Source organism: Littorina saxatilis, linkage group LG14 (assembly GCF_037325665.1).
Source record: "Littorina saxatilis isolate snail1 linkage group LG14, US_GU_Lsax_2.0, whole genome shotgun sequence".
In the NCBI taxonomy this organism is placed as follows: Eukaryota; Metazoa; Mollusca; class Gastropoda; order Littorinimorpha; family Littorinidae; genus Littorina; species Littorina saxatilis.
This window is the reverse complement of record NC_090258.1, coordinates 32,481,236-32,503,381: the sequence shown is the minus strand read 5'-3', so window position 1 is coordinate 32,503,381 and position 22,146 is coordinate 32,481,236. Positions and strand designations below refer to the sequence as shown.

The 22,146-nt window shown below is 40.3% G+C and overlaps 2 protein-coding genes across 2 annotated transcripts in view; one reads left to right on the top strand and one right to left on the bottom strand.

Annotated features, from left to right (window-relative positions):
- The window catches only part of LOC138947602 (uncharacterized), a 70,610-nt gene extending 62,119 nt beyond the window's left edge, over window positions 1-8,491 (bottom strand). The window contains exon 1 of the mRNA XM_070319110.1: window positions 8,376-8,491. The gene's annotated coding sequence lies outside the window, so the exon portion shown is untranslated. The remainder of the gene's footprint in view (window positions 1-8,375) is intronic.
- LOC138947600 (uncharacterized) overlaps window positions 1-22,146 on the top strand; it is a 326,843-nt gene that overhangs the window by 232,622 nt on the left and 72,075 nt on the right. The gene's annotated exons all lie outside the window — the stretch shown is intronic.

The following is a 22,146-nucleotide window of genomic DNA, read 5'->3' as shown; positions in this document are numbered from 1 at the left end:
CGGTCTTCTCTGCTCAATCGGGCCATCTTTCGTCGCTGAATTGTCGTCTGATTTCTTTGTGGCGAACAATCCGCTTTTATGGGTTTTGGAAGACATGGTGAGAGCTCAATATTCCCCGAGTTTCACGAGATTACACTGAAGCATGACGAGTGGTCATGCCAAATGAGCAATTTTGACATTGTAGCCACTGATAACGCATGCGTCACGTGCAGAGCTCACTTGTGGCAATGGACGAAAGGTCGACGACCAGATAAACATTTTCTGCAGTTTGGTGGATATCCTTGTAGCCATATAACTAAATTAACCAAATATTACAAGCTATGCGTTTCTTTTTTTGAACAGTATATGACTGCGAGAGTGGATCGTGGTGTGGTTAGTTAGTTAGAAGTAACTAACCGTTTCATAATCACCTTATGTGATATAGTGAAACGTGACAGTTCGGCTCATTCTCTCCCTGACAGGGATGCCTTGAGCTTCCTTGTCTGGCAAGGAAACCGATTTTTTATTTTTTTTTGTTAATTTTTTTTAACATATTTAGAACTTTTTACATTTAGTCAAGTTTTGACTAAATGTTTTAACATAGAGGGGGAATCGAAACGAGGGTCGTGGTGTATGTGTGTGTGTGCGTGCGTGCGTGCGTGCGTGTGTGTAGAGCGATTCAGACCAAACTACTGGACCGATCTTTATGAAATTTTCCATGAGAGTTCCTGGGATTGATATCCCCGAATTTGTTTTCGTTTTTTTGATAAATGTTTTTGATGACGTCATATCCGGCTTTTCGTGAAAGTTGAGGCGGCACTGTCACGCTCTCATTTTTCAACCAAATTGGTTGAAATTTTCGTCAAGTAGTCTTCGACGAAGCCCGGACTTCGGTATTGCATTTCAGCTTGGTGGCTTAAAAATTAATTAATGACTTTGGTCATTAAAAATCGGAAAATTGTAAAGAAATTATTTTTTTTATAAAACGATTCAAATTTACCATCATCTTATTCTCCATCATTTTCTGATTCCAAAAACATATAAATATGTTATATTTAGATTAAAAACAAGCTCTGAAAATTAAAAATATAAAAATTATTATCAAAATTAAATTGTCGAAATCAATTTAAAAACACTTTCATCTTATTCCTTGTCGGTTCCTGATTCCAAAAACATATAGATATGATATGTTTGGATTAAAAACACGCTCAGGAAGAGAGGTACAGAAAAGCGTGCTATCCTTCTCAGCGCAACTACTAAACCGCTCTTCTTGTCAATTTCACTGCCTTTGCCATGAGCGGTGGACTGACGATGCTACGAGTATACGGTCTTGCTGAAAAATTGCATTGCGTTCCGTTTCATTCTGTGAGTTCGACAGCTACATGACTAAATGTTGTATTTTCGCCTTACGCGACTTGTTGTAATGTATTATTGATAAAAGCAGATTCGCGATCGTCGATAATGACAGTTTTTCAAGGTGTTTTGTAATTTTTAAATTACAAAGGAATTGATATGTAAGACAGTTTCAAGCGAGCTATTTTTCGCGGCTGTATTTACTGTGCAAACAACTCTAAATATGGCAAAAGTGTCACGTGATAATCAACCGTTTGGTTTCGGCACTCACTGGAGCAGACGATTTTTTCTGTAACCAGTTGACAGTGATGAAACCATATATTACGGTCTCCTTCTGGCAGCAGTCCCAAAATTTCGACTTGTTTTGACCTTAGAACGATGTCTTTATCATAACTGTGAAGAACAGAACGGAGATCACAGTCCAGGATGGTGAAAAATCTGACTGCGGTACAGGGGCTCCTACTCTTTCAGACCGCTGATAATCCTGACAGTTATTTTCGAAGTCTTTTGGGATCGGAATAAAATTGGTCAAATGGGCCTGTGTACGTATGTACAGACTTGCTACTGGTCAATACAGTACAACAAATTTGAAGGTTGCAGCTTCAGAGATTTCTTTATCATTTGGCTGCAGGCATAGTGTGCTATTAAGTGGGGTTTTTTTGGGGAGAAAATCTGTCTATCTACAAAAATTGGGGGGGGGGGGGACCACCAACTCGATGTGTCAAGATTTTGGAAGTATCGTCGCCAAGGTACTTGTTTTAAATAGACAGCGTATTAAATACTCAGTGATTCTGATGACCGGTTTGCTGAAAATCGACTTTAACACACCGTATAACCGGTTGATACGAAGAAACTACCCACGCTCCGGTTTAATCCATTTTCAGCTCTCACGCAGCGACAAAGCGAGGTGAGTTGCTCCACAAATTGCATCATAACTTTCTCAAAAAGACATTTTATCGTATTATTGTTGTTTGCACTTTAGCATAAGAAGTATGCGTACCATATTCCAGAATTATTTTATTACTAGTGGTACCCGTGCTACGCACTTTGTGTGCTGCGCATGCGATGTCATTTTGTTGGTTATGTGCTTGTGAAAATGTTGTTTGCACCCCTCCCCCCCCCCCCCCCCCCGCACATTATCCCGCATATAATGAATTATATTCTCTTGGTGAAAAATAAAATGTTAACCCTTACACCGGTGCAATTCTGTAACACATGTTACATAGCCACTGGTGAATTAACAGAGAGAAAAATAACAAAAAACAGTCATATAGGTTTTCGCATCAATGGGAGGTAATCGGAACTGACCAAAAAGACTGCGCGACCGCACGCGACTATACAAACAAACAAAATAAAATACAGCAGGTATGACGTTTGCATGAATCCATGATTACGTCTACATGAACAACAGTGATAAAAGTGCGCATCTCTTCCCAGCCGTGCAGCGCTTTGAAAGTTGGAAGCATTAAAATTTAAACGGGTAAAAAGCCATCGTGAAGATACGAAAAAAAGTATGACGTCTAAAATACTTAATGATTCAAACGCATAGTATAACATATCTAATTGACAACATTGACAACAGAAAATATATACATGGTTCACACACACAATCGAGTGCACACATCCATCCATGCTTATTTATAGTCATGTACACACACACATGGCATCAAGCAACACACAATTAAATGACACATATGGAATATTGAAAACGTATAACGGACATGAACATGGTAAGTATTTTACACCGTTATCTACTATAAAATTGATGATATATATATACCACTCACTTGCTATTCGCCTAAAAGCTTGCGGTGTGCTGTGACACATATAAGAAACCAGAAGAAAAAAGGACTTTACTTTGGCGAAAAGAGCATATGCTGCTTATTTTTGTACATAGCTGCTATAACTGTATTTTTTCCGAACACTTACATGTAAAAAACATAGAGATATATCTTACCATTTCACTAAGACAGCCAAAATAACGGTCAAATTAAGGGGAGATCATGATGACGTACATGTCTATGGTTGAACCGGGGGAAAATATTTAGTCGCTGGAACCTATAAGGTTATACGGCGACTTATCAGGTGATAATGTTTCGAACTGTTTAGTAAACAAATCTATGGAATATTTTGGAGTTCCATTAACAGATAAACAGATCTATCTATCTTCTTATTATTTTAGGTTCGTCTGGGGTAGAGAAATAAAACACACAGCTAGGTTCGTCTGAGGTGCGGTCGCGTGTTTAGTCGAACCGAAAGTTGAAGAAGAACCAATCACAGATCTCTTTCGCCGCGATGTCAAAGTTCAGGTCAAAGTTCACTGTTGTCTACTCAAATTTGCGAGACAAACCTCTTCAAACTTTGTTCGTGGACAAAATTGGAAGTCGGGACCTAGCGGAATCGATTTCCTGGGTCACGTTGGCATAGCAACCGAAGGAGAAGGCACAAATCCGCGCGGTTTGGTGACAGGAATCGAAAAACCACCGAAAATCCTACCAGTATTATATAGTAGATAATTATGCACTTGTAAAAGGCGAGCAGAGAATATTGACACATTTCAAGCGTTCTGCGCCAAAATGTTGACTTTTCATTGTTATTATGGAATATTTAATGCAAGTAAAAGATTATAGTCAACGGGAAAGTCAAGATTAATCAATTCTTGAAACATGAGTGTACTTTTTTGTCTTTGAAAAGTTGCAATTCCATTATATGTCAAGAAATCGCGTAGCACCCTACAAATTTCCGGTTGATACTCTCACGCTTGCTTTATTTTGAAAGGTTGCGACTCTCACGCATACTCGGTTGCGACTCTCACGCAGTTTTTCAAATGGAAAACGGAGAATATTTCATGTCTTAGCATGTTTACCTGTTTGGATTTGATGCAAAATCTCTTATGTAGTCTCTTGTACACCCAGCCCTCCGACCGTCCCCTTCGTTCTGCTGCTGACCCTCTCCGCCTCCACATCCCTCGCTCGAAACTCGCATCTGCTGGTCAGCGTGCATTTCCCTCCGCGGGCCCCTCCGTCTGGAACTCCCTGCCGCTTGAGCTTCGCCAGAGCCCCTCTCTTGACGCGTTCAAGAGTAGGTTGAAGACTCAGTTCTTCCCGTAGCTGGCTGCGACTTTCATGCTCGACGTGATGTGCTGTGCCCCAAAAGACATTCTTGTGCTGTGCTCTGTGAGAGGTGTTTTTTTTGTGCTTAATATTATTTTGTTTGACCTAGCTATTGATGTGTACATTGTTGTTAAACAGTTGTTTGTTTACCAGGGTTTGCTAGTGTGTGATAGGGTTCGTGTCCGTCTGTAGATGTTAGTTTCTTTGTTAGTCCTGTGTTGACAACTCTTCGACAAGCGCTTAGAACTGTACCCACGGAATACGCGCTATATAAGCTTCATATTGATTGATTGATTAATGTTTAAAACCTCTCTCTCTCTCTCTCTTTCTTTCTCTCTCTCTCTCTCTCTCTCTCTCTCTCTCTCTGGAGTTCCTCAAGGTTCTATTTTGGGGCCCTTATTATTTTGCATTTTCATCAACGACCTGCCCTTGCATATTGTTTGTTCGTTCATGGGCTGAAACTCCCACGGCTTTTACGTGTATGACCGTTTTTACCCCGCCATTTAGGCAACCATACGCCGCTTTCGGAGGAAGCATGCTGAGTATTTTCGTGTTTCTATAACCCACCGAACTCTGACATGGATTACAGGATCTTTTTCGTGCTCACTTTGTTTTGTGCTTGTGTGTACACACGGGGGTGTTCGGACACCGAGGAGAGTCTGCACACAAAGTTGACTCTGAGAAATAAATCTCTAGCCGAACGTGGGGACGAACTCACGCTGACAGCGGCCAACTGGATACAAATCTAGCGCGCTACCGACTGAGCTACATCCCCGCCCCATGGGCTAGCACCACCATACTTGAATGCATTCATAACCGAGGCTCCTGAGAGATACGGATCAGATAAATATCTACTACCAAGGACCCGTGTAAATCTATATAAAACTTTGCTGGGCCGTCAAGGTGGAACTCTCTTCCTTCGAATGTTAAAACTAGCAAATCTGTAAATATCTTTAAATCTTCCTTAAAAAAACATCTAAACTGTTCTCTGTAAGTACACACCCGCGGTGACATAATTATGTGAATCTTACAGTTCTGTCTAATGTATACTATATTAATATTACTATATAATTATATTCACGTCATATTACATATTAATAGCATATAGTATTCATATTGTTTTACTTCGTATATATATTAGATTTTGTGTTTCGTGTGGCCGTGGTGCTTATGCTTATTTACTGTACATTTACATGTTATGCCTATATGATTTCATTATATTATGTTGGTTATATGCGTGCGGATGTGTTAGTGTGAATGTAAAGGGCACGTTGTAAGATTAGGCCCTTGGCTTAAAATGTTTACCCTTTATGTCAATAAAATGTTCTAAGTCTAAGTCTAAGTCTCTCTCTCTGTCTCACTCTGTCTCTCTGTCTCTCTCTCTCTCTCTCTCTCTCTCTCTTGATGATTCTTTTACTTCCCTGTACTTGTTTTGCCTTGCATGCTACACACGTCACGTATGGTATTTCATGTTATGATGGTATACCATATTTTTATTATCATGATTGTCTTACTGGATTTGTGATCCACTGTTGAATTGAGTGCACGTGCCATGAAACATGTCAGTTTGACATCCCGCCAGCATTCATCCACAAAGCTCCCGCAGTGGGGCACTGCGGTTATGAAATTAAAGGCCCCTCCTGTTTTTGGAACCGCAGGAGCTTTCTAGTTTGCTGTTAGGTAGATTTTTGGTTCCTCTTTCCTGTCATGCTCTCTTTTTCTTCATGAATTCTTTTCTTTTTTCTGCCTTCTTGCTCATTCACCTGTATTTTTTTCCAAAAATCTCTTCTCTTGCCGCTTGTCTCGCGATTCATGTATAGTTTAATCTGTTAGGCCAACAAAAAAATGTTCTGTTTAGGGTAACATGCCCCCAAAAATTAGGGTCGGTCGGTCGGCAACTTTTTTTTTTTTTTTTTTGGATCCAAATGAAAGTGTTCATTGAAATAATTGTTATAGAGCATCGTAAATGGTCTAAATAACTCAGACATTGAAAATCCTTTCATTTGATATGCAACATGACTATATTCCGTTCTGAAATAGCAAAAATATGTTTTTTGAAAAATGAGGTAAGTAGAAATTGAGAAAAAAGTTTTAGGGTCGGCGCCAAAAACACAGGGTCGGTCGGGTTACCCTAAACAGACAATTTTGTTTTTTTGGCCTTAGTGTTCTGATTTAAGTCCAGCAGTAGATAGGTTAAGCCTATTTTAACATACTGGAAACTGGTAATCTTCCAGTAGGTATTAATTTAGTTTTACTAAAGCCTGCTGGGACACAAGTAATGGGTTAGTGCATTTGTAAACAGGAATCGCTTGACAAGTGGCCCCCTTCATCCCCCCTTCCTCGTCCTGATATGGCTCTGCGTAGTCGGCTGGACGTTAAGCAACAAATAAACAAACAAACAAACAAATCCACAAAGCATTGATTGACTTGCGGATCTGGTCTGTTTCAGAATCAGAGTCGGCAAAGGCAAAGTGATTGTCACTTTAATTGAAACTGACGTGAGTGACACCAGCGTTGGAGAGAGCATGTTGCGTCACTGAGATATGTTTTTTACACAGTCACTGGGTCAGAACGGCAGAAATCCAAAAGTGTATGGACAACCTGCAGGACTTTTCAACGTTCGAGAGAACCCAGTCCTACCACGGAAGAAGAAGAAGAAGAGGAAGAAGAAGAAATCAAGTGAGGACGAAGATCTGATCAGAGACCTGACTAACTTCACTAAGACAAAGAGTAGGAGAGTTTCGAATGAAATCAACGAGCCGAGCCAAAGTATTAGTATTTACTTCATGTATTTCGGGTTTACATATTTACTCCACAATCCACTTCCAAACATGCCTCTTATACAGTTAGAAATGTAGTTAAATATAGTTTTTGATCATGAACAAGCAGAAATTCAAGTGAATCATGTCAAGAAAATCACCATGATCCTTGTTTTCCCCAATAACAGAGGATCTGCAACAGTGTGGGTTTTCTCGGACATTTACATTATCAAGGGTGTATTAGGGTATGAATGACAGCTCATACTGTCTGTAAAGAGGCGGTGCACCCCGAGTTTGCCGAAACTACAATAGGGGAAAAGGGAACATAACAACTCTATGATGGGGAGAGGGGTCATGAATATATATGTGTGTGTGGGGGGGGGGGGGGAAGAACAGGAATCAGTGGCAAAATACCGGACAAACAAAGATTGCCTGCATAAACGAGTAAATTGTTGTTTTTGCTCAAATAAAGCAAAAATCATTCGTGAGAGTCTCAACCAGAGAATTTTTTTTTTTCGTGAGAGTCTCACCCTACCGAGCGTGAGAGTATCAACCGGCAATTTGTAGGGTTGCTACGCGATTTCTTGACATGTAATCGAATTGCAACTTTTCAAAGACCAAAAAGTACACTCATGTTTCAAGAATTGATTAATCTTGACTTTCCCGTTGACTATAATCTTTTACTTGCATTAAATATTCCATAATAACAATGAAAAGTCAACATTTTGGCGCAGAACGCTTGAAATGTGTCAATATTCTCTGCTCGCCTTTTACAAGTGCATTTAAATACATGTAATAAAATAATTCTGGAATGTGGTACGCATACTTCTTATGCTAAAGTCCAAACAACAATAATACGATAAAATGTCTTTTTGTGAAAGTTATGATGCAATTTGTGGAGCAACTCACCTCGCTTTGCCGCCGCGTGAGAGCTGAAATGGATTAAACCGGAGCGTGGGTAGTTTCTTCGTATCAACCGGTTATACGGTGTGTTTAAGGACTCAAACAGATTGAGCAAAGACGTTGTTCCAAACAGATCGAAATCGAAATCGAAATTAATAACTAAAATCAATATAATTCTCGCGCAAAACAATTCTTGTTGTACAATATGATACAACACACACAGCTTCATACACAATACATTGTAACATAATATTGAGTGTTTTCTTACGGTGCGGTGACGAATTCCAAAGAGGCGTAATCGTCTGGGCCTGTGGCGTCAACGCCATTAGCAGCTGTGCAACTGTCGATCAAAAACTCAAGGTATGCTGCACACACACACACACACACACACACACACACACACACACACACACACACACACACACACACACACACACACACACACAATTATTATCGATAATTGCCAAGGCTTTTCTTTTAAAAAGATTAGAAAAACACTAACGTACTGGATTCTTAGACACAATTCCCTCGAATTTCGGACATTATGTACGAACATTACCCCAGTTTTCCTTTAAAAAAAACTTACTCGGATTTGGAACGCGAGTCTTGAACATTACTAAATTGTCCCCTTCTGATATTTACCAGAATGCTTGAACATTGCCAAGGTTTCCTTTTAAAAACTTACTGGTATGTTGGCCTATGTTCCACATATTAATGCCACTATTCTCCACATCCAACACACGGGTAGCTCAGGTGGTAGAGCACTGGACTTGTGATCGAGAGGTCGCTGGTTCGAATCCGGGCCGGGACGGACACAGGTCAACTTTATGTGCAGACCCAGAGACGGTATCCATCTCCCACCCCCGTGTCACCACATTGGCACGTTAAAGATCTTGGTCATTCTGCCATGAGTGCAGGTGGCTGAATACACCTAAACACGCAGACACCTGGGTAGCGCGACTCCGTTGCTGCTAGCTTTCCACTGGGAGAAAGCGACCCGAATTTCCCAGCGATGGGACAATAAAGTAATGAAAAATGAAAAATGAAAAAAAAAAAATGACTTGGTACCTTGCAACAGCTTTATTGAATTTAAGAACTATTAATGAACATTACCAAGGTTTTTCTGTCAAAAACCTTCCTGGGATTTGAACCACTTGTCCTGAACATGGTATTCATGACACTAGTCTGGCACATTACCCTAGTTTCCCTTTCAAAACCTCGATGATATTCATGACACTATTCTGGAACATTACCCTAGTTTCCCTTTCAAAACCTCGATGATATTCGGGACACTAGTCTGGAACATTACAATAGTTTCACTTTCAAAACCTCGATGATATTCGGGACACTAGTCTGGAACATTACCCTAGTTTCCCTTTTAAAACCTTGATGGGATTCATGACACTAGTCTGGAACATTCCCTAGATTCCCTTTCAAAACCTCGATGATATTCATGACACTAGTCTGGAACATTACCCTAGTTTCCCTTTCAAAACCTCGATGATATTCGGGACACTAGTCTGGAACATTACCCTACTTTCCCTTTCAAAACCTCGATGGTATTCATGACACTAGTCTGGAACATTACCCTAGTTTCACTTTCAAAACCTCGATGATATTCATGACACTAGTCTGGAACATTACTCTAGTTTCACTTTCAAAACCTAGATGGGATTCATGACACTAGTCTGGAACATTAACCTAGTTTCACTTTCAAAACCTCGATGGGATTCATGACACTAGTCTAGAACATTACCCTTGTTTCACTTTCAAAACCTCGATGGGATTCATGACACTAGTCTGGAACATTACCCTAGTTTCACTTTCAAAACCTCGATGATATTCGGGACACTAGTCTGGAACATTACTCTAGTTTCACTTTCAAAACCTCAAAGATATTCGGGACACTAGTCTGGAACATTACCCTAGTTTCACTTTCAAAACCTCGATGGGATTCATGACACTATTCTGGAACATTACCCTAGTTTCACTTTCAAAACCTAGATGGGACTCATGACACTATTCTGGAACATTACGCGAGTTTCACTTTCAAAACCTTGATGGATCTTACACTAGTCTGGAAAATTACCCTAGTTTCATTTTCAAAACTTCGATGGGATTCATGACACTATTCTGGAACATTACCCCAGTTTCACTTTCAAAACCGAGATGGGATTCATGACACTAGTCTGGAATATTACCCTAGTTTCACTTTCAAAACATCGATGGGATTCATGACACTAGTCTGGAACATTACCGTAGTTTCACTTTCAAAACCTCGATGGGATTCATGACACTAGTCTGTAACATTCCCTAGCTTCCCTTTCAAAACCTCGATGGGATTTGGGACACTAATCTGGAACATTCCCTAGTTTCACTTTCAAAACCTCGATGGGATTCATGACACTAGTCTGGAAGATTACCCGAGTTTCACTTTCAAAACCTAGATGGGATTCATGACACTATTCTAGAACATTACCCTAGTTTCACTTCAAAACCTAGATGGGATTCATGACACTATTCTAGACATTACCCGAGTTTCACTTTCAAAACCTAGATGGGATTCATGACACTAGCCTGGAACATTACCCGAGTTTCCCTTTCAAAACCTAGATGGGATTCATGACACTAGTCTGGAACATTACCCTAGTTTCACTTTCAAAACCTTGATGGATCTTACATTAGTCTGGAAAATTACCCTAGTTTCACTTTCAAAACCTCGATGGGATTCATGACACTATTCTGGAACATTACCCCAGTTTTACTTTCAAAACCAAGATGGGATTCATGACACTAGTCTGGAACATTACCCTAGTTTCACTTTCAAAACCTCGATGTGATTCATGACATTAGTCTAGAACATTACCCTAGTTTCCCTTTCAAATCCTAGATGGGATTCATGACACTAGTCTGTAACATTCCCTAGCTTCCCTTTCAAAACCTCGATGGGATTTGGGACACTAGTCTGGAACATTCCCTAGTTTCACTTTCAAAACCTAGATGGGATTCATGACACTAGTCTGGAACATTACCCGAGTTTCACTTTTAAAACCTAAATGGGATTCATGACACTATTCTGGAACATTACCCTAGTTTCACTTTCAAAACTTAGATGGGATTTATGACACTAGTCTGGAACATTACCCTAGTTTCACTTCAAAACCTAGATGGGATTCATGACACTATTCTAGAACATTACCCTAGTTTCCCTTACAAAACCTCGATGGGATTCATGACACTAATCTAGAACATTACCCTAGTTTCACTTCAAAACCTATATGGGAATCATGACACTATTCTAGAACATTACCCTAGTTTCCCTTACAAAACCTAGTGCGGGGACATAGCTCAGTCGGTAGTGGCAATAGCTTCAAAACCAGTTGTCGCTATCGGCGTGGGTTCGATCCCCACGTTCGGCGAGAGATTGATTTCCCAGAGTCAGCTTTGTGCAGACTCTCCTCGGTGTCCGAACACCCCCAAGTTCATAGCGAAAGTCTCAGGGCTTGGAAACATGAATGCACGCATGCAGGAAAACATGGGTAGCGCCGTATACTGTATGGCAGCTCGCTTTCCCCAGGAAGAAAGCAGCCCGAATTTCCATGAGGGTAACCTCACAGGACTATATCAATCTTATTCTCATCCTTATCCTAGATGGGATTCATGACACTATTCTAGAAAATTACCCTGGTTTCACTTCAAAACCTAGATGGGATTCATGACACTATTCTAGAACATTACCCTAGCTTCCCTTTCAAAATCTCGATGATATTCGAGACACTAGTCTGGAACATTACCCTAGTTTCACTTTCAAATTCTCAATGATATTCGGGACACTAGTCTGGAACATTGCCCTAGTTTCACTTTCAAAACCTAGATGATATTCGGGACACTAGTCTGGAACATTACCCTAGTTTCCCTTTTAAAACCTTGATGGGATTCATGACACTAGTCTGGAACATTACCCTAGTTTCACTTTCAAAACCTCGATGGGATTCATGACACTAGTCTGGAACATTACCGTAGTTTCACTTTCAAAACCTCGATGGGATTCATGACACTAGCCTGGAACATTACCCGAGTTTCCCTTTTAAAACCTAGATGGGATTCATGACACTAGTCTGGAACATTACCGTAGTTTCACTTTCAAAACCTCGATGGGATTCATGACACTAGCCTGGAACATTACCCTAGTTTCACTTTCAAAACCTTGATGGATCTTACACTAGTCTGGAAAATTACCCTAGTTTCACTTTCAAAACCTCGATGGGATTCATGACACTATTCTGGAACATTACCCCAGTTTCACTTTCAAAACCGAGATGGGATTCATGACACTAGTCTGGAACATTACCCTAGTTTCACTTTCAAAACCTCGATGTGATTCATGACACTAGTCTGGAACATTACCCTAGTTTCCCTTTTAAAACCTTGATGGGATTCATGACACTAGTCTGGAACATTCCCTAGATTCCCTTTCAAAACTTCGATGGGATTTGGGACACTAGTCTGGAACATTCCCTAGTTTCACTTTCAAAACCTAGATGGGATTCATGACACTAGTCTGGAACATTACCCGAGTTTCACTTTTAAAACCTAAATGGGATTCATGACACTATTCTGGAACATTACCCTAGTTTCACTTTCAAAACTTAGATGGGATTTATGACACTAGTCTGGAACATTACCCTAGTTTCACTTCAAAACCTAGATGGGATTCATGACACTATTCTAGAACATTACCCTAGTTTCCCTTACAAAACCTCGATGGGATTCATGACACTAATCTAGAACATTACCCTAGTTTCACTTCAAAACCTATATGGGAATCATGACACTATTCTAGAACATTACCCTAGTTTCCCTTACAAAACCTAGTGCGGGGAAATAGCTCAGTCGGTAGCGGCGCTGGCTTCAAAACCAGTTGTCGCTATCTTAGATGGGATTCATGACACTATTCTAGAACATTACCCTAGTTTCCCTTACAAAACCTCGATGGGATTCATGACACTAATCTAGAACATTACCCTAGTTTCACTTCAAAACCTATATGGGATTCATGACACTAGTCTGGAACATTACGCGAGTTTCACTTTCAAAACCTCGATGGGATTCATGACACTAGCCTGGAACATTACCCGAGTTTCCCTTTCAAAACCTAGATGGGATTCATGACACTAGTCTGGAACATTACCCTAGTTTCACTTTCAAAACCTTGATGGATCTTACACTAGTCTGGAAAATTACCCTAGTTTCACTTTCAAAACCTCGATGGGATTCATGACACTATTCTGGAACATTACCCCAGTTTCACTTTCAAAACCGAGATGGGATTCATGACACTAGTCTGGAACATTACCCTAGTTTCACTTTCAAAACCTCGATGTGATTCATGACACTAGTCTGGAACATTACCCTAGTTTCTTTTACAAAACCTAGATGGGACTCATGACACTAGTCTTGAACATTCCCCAGCTTCCCTTTCAAAACCTCGATGGGATTTGGGACACTAGTCTGGAACATTTCCTAGTTTCACTTTCAAAACCTAGATGGGATTCATGACACTAGTCTGGAACATTACCCGAGTTTCACTTTTAAAACCTAAATGGGATTCATGACACTATTCTGGAACTTTACCCTAGTTTCACTTTCAAAACTTAGATGGGATTCATGACACTAGTCTGGAACATTACCCTAGTTTCACTTTCAAAACCTCGATGGGATTCATGACACTAGTCTGGAACATTACCCTAGTTTCACTTTCAAAACCTCGATGGGATTCATGACACTACCCTGGAACATTACCCGAGTTTCCTTTTCAAAACCTAGATGGGATTCATGACACTAGTCTGGAACATTACCCTAGTTTCCCTTTCAAAACCTCGATGATATTCATGACACTATTCTGGAACATTACCCTAGTTTCCCTTTCAAAACCTCGATGATATTCGGGACACTAGTCTGGAACATTACAATAGTTTCACTTTCAAAACCTCGATGATATTCGGGACACTAGTCTGGAACATTACCCTAGTTTCCCTTTTAAAACCTTGATGGGATTCATGACACTAGTCTGGAACATTCCCTAGATTCACTTTCAAAACCTCGATGATATTCATGACACTAGTCTGGAACATTACCCTAGTTTCCCTTTCAAAACCTCGATGATATTCGGGACACTAGTCTTGAACATTACCCTACTTTCCCTTTCAAAACCTCGATGGTATTCATGACACTAGTCTGGAACATTACCCTAGTTTCACTTTCAAAACCTCGATGATATTCATGACACTAGTCTGGAACATTACTCTAGTTTCACTTTCAAAACCTAGATGGGATTCATGACACTAGTCTGGAACATTAACCTAGTTTCACTTTCAAAACCTCGATGGGATTCATGACACTAGTCTAGAACATTACCCTTGTTTCACTTTCAAAACCTCGATGGGATTCATGACACTAGTCTGGAACATTACCCTAGTTTCACTTTCAAAACCTCGATGATATTCGGGACACTAGTCTGGAACATTACTCTAGTTTCACTTTCAAAACCTCAAAGATATTCGGGACACTAGTCTGGAACATTACCCTAGTTTCACTTTCAAAACCTCGATGGGATTCATGACACTATTCTGGAACATTACCCTAGTTTCCCTTTCAAAACCTAGATGGGATTCATGACACTAGTCTGGAACATTACGCGAGTTTCACTTTCAAAACCTTGATGGATCTTACACTAGTCTGGAAAATTACCCTAGTTTCATTTTCAAAACTTCGATGGGATTCATGACACTATTCTGGAACATTACCCCAGTTTCACTTTCAAAACCGAGATGGGATTCATGACACTAGTCTGGAATATTACCCTAGTTTCACTTTCAAAACATCGATGGGATTCATGACACTAGTCTGGAACATTACCGTAGTTTCACTTTCAAAACCTCGATGGGATTCATGACACTAGTCTGTAACATTCCCTAGCTTCCCTTTCAAAACCTCGATGGGATTTGGGACACTATTCTGGAACATTCCCTAGTTTCACTTTCAAAACCTCGATGGGATTCATGACACTAGTCTGGAACATTACCCGAGTTTCACTTTCAAAACCTAAATGGGATTCATGACACTATTCTGGAACATTACCCTAGTTTCACTTTCAAAACCTAGATGGGATTCATGACACTAGTCTGGAACATTACCCGAGTTTCACTTTCAAAACCTCGATGGGGTTCATGACACTAGCCTGGAACATTACCCGAGTTTCCCTTTCAAAACCTAGATGGGATTCATGACACTAGTCTGGAACATTACCCTAGTTTCACTTTCAAAACCTTGATGGATCTTACATTAGTCTGGAAAATTACCCTAGTTTCACTTTCAAAACCTCGATGGGATTCATGACACTATTCTGGAACATTACCCCAGTTTTACTTTCAAAACCAAGATGGGATTCATGACACTAGTCTGGAACATTACCCTAGTTTCACTTTCAAAACCTCGATGTGATTCATGACATTAGTCTAGAACATTACCCTAGTTTCCCTTTCAAATCCTAGATGGGATTCATGACACTAGTCTGTAACATTCCCTAGCTTCCCTTTCAAAACCTCGATGGGATTTGGGACACTAGTCTGGAACATTCCCTAGTTTCACTTTCAAAACCTAGATGGGATTCATGACACTAGTCTGGAACATTACCCGAGTTTCACTTTTAAAACCTAAATGGGATTCATGACACTATTCTGGAACATTACCCTAGTTTCACTTTCAAAACTTAGATGGGATTTATGACACTAGTCTGGAACATTACCCTAGTTTCACTTCAAAACCTAGATGGGATTCATGACACTATTCTAGAACATTACCCTAGTTTCCCTTACAAAACCTCGATGGGATTCATGACACTAATCTAGAACATTACCCTAGTTTCACTTCAAAACCTATATGGGAATCATGACACTATTCTAGAACATTACCCTAGTTTCCCTTACAAAACCTAGTGCGGGGAAATAGCTCAGTCGGTAGCGGCGCTGACTTTATAACCAGTTGTCGCTATCGGCGTGGGTTCGATCCCCACGTTCGGGGAGGGATTTATTTCCCAGCGTCAACTTTGTGCAGACTCTCCTCGGCGTCCGAACACCCCCGTGTGCACGCACGCGCACGATAAAGAACCAGGGTTTACAGCGAAAGTCTCAGGGCTTGGAAACGTGAAAACACGCATGCAGGACAAAATATCCAAAACAATGGGTAACGCCGAATACTGTATGGCAGCTCGCTTTCCCCATGAAGAAAGCAGCCCGAATTTCCATGAGGGTAACCTCACAGGACTATATACAATCTTATCCTCCTTATCCGTATCCTAGATGGGATTCATGACACTATTCTAGAAAATTACCCTGGTTTCACTTCAAAACCTAGATGGGATTCATGACACTATTCTAGAACATTACCCTAGTTTCACTTTCACAACCTAGATGATATTCGGGACACTAGTCTGGAACATTGCCCAAGTTTCACTTTCACAACCTAGATGATATTCGGGACACTAGTCTGGAACATTGCCCTAGTTTCACTTTCAAAACCTAGATGATATTCGGGACACTAGTCTGGAACATTACCCTAGTTTCCCTTTTAAAACCTTGATGGGATTCATGACACTAGTCTGGAACATTCCCTAGATTCCCTTTCAAAACCTAGATGGGATTCATGACACTAGTCTGGAACATTACCGTAGTTTCACTTTCAAAACCTCGATGGGATTCATGACACTAGCCTGGAACATTACCCGAGTTTCCCTTTTAAAACCTAGATGGGATTCATGACACTAGTCTGGAACATTACCGTAGTTTCACTTTCAAAACCTCGATGGGATTCATGACACTAGCCTGGAACATTACCCTAGTTTCACTTTCAAAACCTTGATGGATCTTACACTAGTCTGGAAAATTACCCTAGTTTCACTTTCAAAACCTCGATGGGATTCATGACACTATTCTGGAACATTACCCCAGTTTCACTTTCAAAACCGAGATGGGATTCATGACACTAGTCTGGAACATTACCCTAGTTTCACTTTCAAAACCTCGATGTGATTCATGACACTAGTCTGGAACATTACCCTAGTTTCCCTTTCAAATCCTAGATGGGATTCATGACACTAGTCTGTAACATTCCCTAGCTTCCCTTTCAAAACTTCGATGGGATTTGGGACACTAGTCTGGAACATTCCCTAGTTTCACTTTCAAAACCTAGATGGGATTCATGACACTAGTCTGGAACATTACCCGAGTTTCACTTTTAAAACCTAAATGGGATTCATGACACTATTCTGGAACATTACCCTAGTTTCACTTTCAAAACTTAGATGGGATTTATGACACTAGTCTGGAACATTACCCTAGTTTCACTTCAAAACCTAGATGGGATTCATGACACTATTCTAGAACATTACCCTAGTTTCCCTTACAAAACCTCGATGGGATTCATGACACTAATCTAGAACATTACCCTAGTTTCACTTCAAAACCTATATGGGAATCATGACACTATTCTAGAACATTACCCTAGTTTCCCTTACAAAACCTAGTGCGGGGAAATAGCTCAGTCGGTAGCGGCGCTGGCTTCAAAACCAGTTGTCGCTATCTTAGATGGGATTCATGACACTATTCTAGAACATTACCCTAGTTTCCCTTACAAAACCTCGATGGGATTCATGACACTAATCTAGAACATTACCCTAGTTTCACTTCAAAACCTATATGGGATTCATGACACTAGTCTGGAACATTACGCGAGTTTCACTTTCAAAACCTCGATGGGATTCATGACACTAGCCTGGAACATTACCCGAGTTTCCCTTTCAAAACCTAGATGGGATTCATGACACTAGTCTGGAACATTACCCTAGTTTCACTTTCAAAACCTTGATGGATCTTACACTAGTCTGGAAAATTACCCTAGTTTCACTTTCAAAACCTCGATGGGATTCATGACACTATTCTGGAACATTACCCCAGTTTCACTTTCAAAACCGAGATGGGATTCATGACACTAGTCTGGAACATTACCCTAGTTTCACTTTCAAAACCTCGATGTGATTCATGACACTAGTCTGGAACATTACCCTAGTTTCCCTTTCAAATCCTAGATGGGATTCATGACACTAGTCTGTAACATTCCCTAGCTTCCCTTTCAAAACCTCGATGGGATTTGGGACACTAGTCTGGAACATTTCCTAGTTTCACTTTCAAAACCTAGATGGGATTCATGACACTAGTCTGGAACATTACCCGAGTTTCACTTTTAAAACCTAAATGGGATTCATGACACTATTCTGGAACTTTACCCTAGTTTCACTTTCAAAACTTAGATGGTATTCATGACACTAGTCTGGAACATTACCCTAGTTTCACTTTCAAAACCTCGATGGGATTCATGACACTAGTCTGGAACATTATACCCTAGTTTCACTTTCAAAACCTCGATGGGATTCATGACACTACCCTGGAACATTACCCGAGTTTCCTTTTCAAAACCTAGATGGGATTCATGACACTAGTCTGGAACATTACCCTAGTTTCACTTTCAAAACCTTGATGGATCTTACACTAGTCTGGAAAATTACCCTAGTTTCACTTTCAAAACCTCGATGGGATTCATGACACTATTCTGGAACATTACCCCAGTTTCACTTTCAAAACCGAGATGGGATTCATGACACTAGTCTGGAACATTACCCTAGTTTCACTTTCAAAACCTCGATGTAATTCATGACACTAGTGTGGAACATTACCCTAGTTTCCCTTTCAAATCCTAGATGGGATTCATGACACTAGTCTGTAACATTCCCTAGCTTCCCTTTCAAAACCTAGATGGGATTTGGGACAGTAGTCTGGAACATTCCCTAGTTTCACTTTCAAAACCTAGATGGGATTCATGACACTAGTCTGGAACATTACCCGAGTTTCACTTTTAAAACCTAAATGGGATTCATGACACTATTCTGGAACATTACCCTAGTTTCACTTTCAAAACTTAAATGGGATTCATGACACTAGTCTGGAACATTACCCTAGTTTCACTTCAAAACCTAGATGGAATTCATGACACTATTCTAGAACATTACCCTAGTTTCCCTTACAAAACCTCGATGGGATTCATGACACTAATCTAGAACATTACCCTAGTTTCACTTCAAAACCTATAATTATGGGAATCATGACACTATTCTAGAACATTACCCTAGTTTCCCTTACAAAACCTAGTGCGGGGAAATAGCTCAGTCGGTAGTGGCGCTGGCTTCAAAACCAGTTGTCGCTATCGGCGTGGGTTCGATCCCCACGTTCGGCGAGGGATTTATTTCCCAGAGTCAACTTTGTGCAGACTCTCCTCGGTGTCCGAACACCCCCGTGTGCACGCATGCGCACGATAAAGAACCCAAGTTCACAGCGAAAGTCTAAGGGCTTGGAAACATGAATACACGCATGCAGGAAAAAAAAGGGTAGCGCCGTATACTGTATGGCAGCTCGCTTTCCCCAGGGAGAAAGCAGCCCAAATTTCCATGAGGGTAACCTCACAGGACTATATGAATCTTATCCTCGTCCTTATCCTTATCCTAGATGGGATTCATGACACTATTCTAGAACATTACCCTAATTTCACTTCAAAACCTAGATGGGATTCATGACACTATTCTAGAACATTACCCGAGTTTCACTTTCAAAACCTAGATGGGACTCATGACACTATTCTAGAACATTACCCTAGTTTCCCTTTCAAAATGAACATTACCCTAGTTTCCCTTTCAAAATCTCACCGGGGTTGGTCTGCAGGAGGATGGTGACAGTGAGCTCTTCTCCCACGTTGACAGTTTGTGCGGCAGCCAGAGAAGTCCCGTCGTTTCCCAGAATGTCAAACACCAGCGGTGACCCTTCGGCGTCCCCCGTTCCATCGTCCAGGCTACTGCCAGAACAGGATCCAGGAATGGTTACTTTCGAGCCTCAGTAATGGTTTATTTCAGGAATGGTTTATTTCAGGATTCATGAATGAATTATTTCAGGATAAAGGGATGATTTATATCAGGATTCGGGAATTATTGGTTTCAAGATTCTAGCATGGTTTATTTCAGTATTCCTGAATGCATTGTTTCAGCATCAAGGAATGATTTATATCAGGCTTGATAAATGGTGGATTTCAGGATTGAGGTATAATTGATTTCAAGATCCTGGCATGGTTTATTTCAGTATTTATGAATGTACTGTTGCAGGATCAAGAAATGATCTACATCCGACCTCAGGAATCATTTATAGTACAGGGTTAAACATTATTTATTTCAGGATTCAGGAACGCATTTTTTTAGGATGAAAGAATTATTTATTTTTCAGGATTCAGGACAGATGTATTCCAGGAAAAAGGAATAATTTGTTTCAGGATTGAGGAATTATTTATCTGAGGCTTCATGAACGTATTGTTTTAGGATCAAAGAATGGTTTACAACAGAATTCAAGAATTATTTATCACAGGATTATAGAATGAGATTGATTGTTAAGATTCATGAATAATTCATTTCAGGATTCATGAATGCATTGTACCAGGATCAGGTAAGGATTCACACCAGGACTCAGGAATTATATATAATAATACAGCGTGACTTCCCTGCTTTGTCTCTGTTAATCTAGGGAGAAAATATCCAGCGATATTTCTCCGTAGGCCTTAAGTTCGGCCATGACCTAGGCAAAATAACTTACGCAGCCGCAGAAACAAGAAAATGGAAATCTTTTGTGAAATGATTGGGAGCCACGCAAATTTGACCTCTTGATTTCGACCATGAACCCGCTGTTGATAATCTGGAAGGTCGTACGGGCCAGAAATGCAGATCTATCTCTGGCCGATTCATAGATTCAACCTACAAACTGCGACCTCATCTGTGATTAGATGGCCAAGCAATGCGTGAAATCTTTTATTCTAAAACCTTATGGCTCGTTTCGACAAGCATTAAACGAATGAAATTAACCACATGCAGTTTATTCTTCAGAAAAATGCACACAAAAAATGGGTTGGGTTCGGTGATTTGTACATAAACGTCTTCCTCACGATAGATTCGCTGATTTGTCTTATGAAGCCGTCGTCAACACGAACACAATGATTGCAGAAGCAAATTACTCTGTACCTACACGAACACAATGATTGCAGAAGCAAACTCTGTACCTACACGACCGAGACACAAGACTCATTATTTCGCAGCTGCAATGTGAATAGAGAACAAAAACGTTTTGGGTAAGCTTACTCACGTCTTCACTAAGCTAGGAACAGACGGAAAATTTCGAACAAAAGTAAATGACGTCAAAGTCTCTTACGCTTTGCGTGTAACTTTGTCATGACGTCTTTTTATGACGACAGTATACGCGACAATGTGTTCGCTTCCGGTGTCAGTTTATACTGAAAAGCAACAAAAGAAGGAGCTAAGCCTGTGTCTGCAAACAGCTGAAACACTCTTTTGGATTGCCGTTTCAATGTTAACCAAAAAGTTAAAGAAAAAAACAAGGTTCAGTTGCGAACTGACAGCGGATTGAGCATTTATTCCTGTTGATGAAGGTACGATTGAAGCTTTATTCTCTCCGTCAACCAACAAGACTAGATTTGTAGCAGACGAAAACCAAAGTGTGCGTTTTTCCTGTCTTGTGAAGGCGATTATGTCGCTATAAGTTATCTGTACGTTGTGAAGACATTTCAAAACAAAATTTAGCTTTGATACGTCACGGGATATAAGCTTATACGTTTTTATTCATGGAATTGTGTTTTTCGTCTCGGCAGGGTGAATGAATTCATGATGTCTTTTCCGGAACTGGACAAAACTGGCCTTGCCAAGACTGAAACAAAATATATAGTTCTACAACTTCTAGGCTTGGGTTGATGCCCATGGTGAATTTCCAATGATTTGTTTCCACATCCCATGACAAATTCTCTTTACTTTGGTCATGCCATATATACGTTACAGATCCGTCCATCCATGGTATCGCGTGATATTTTGTCTCGACGGGGTG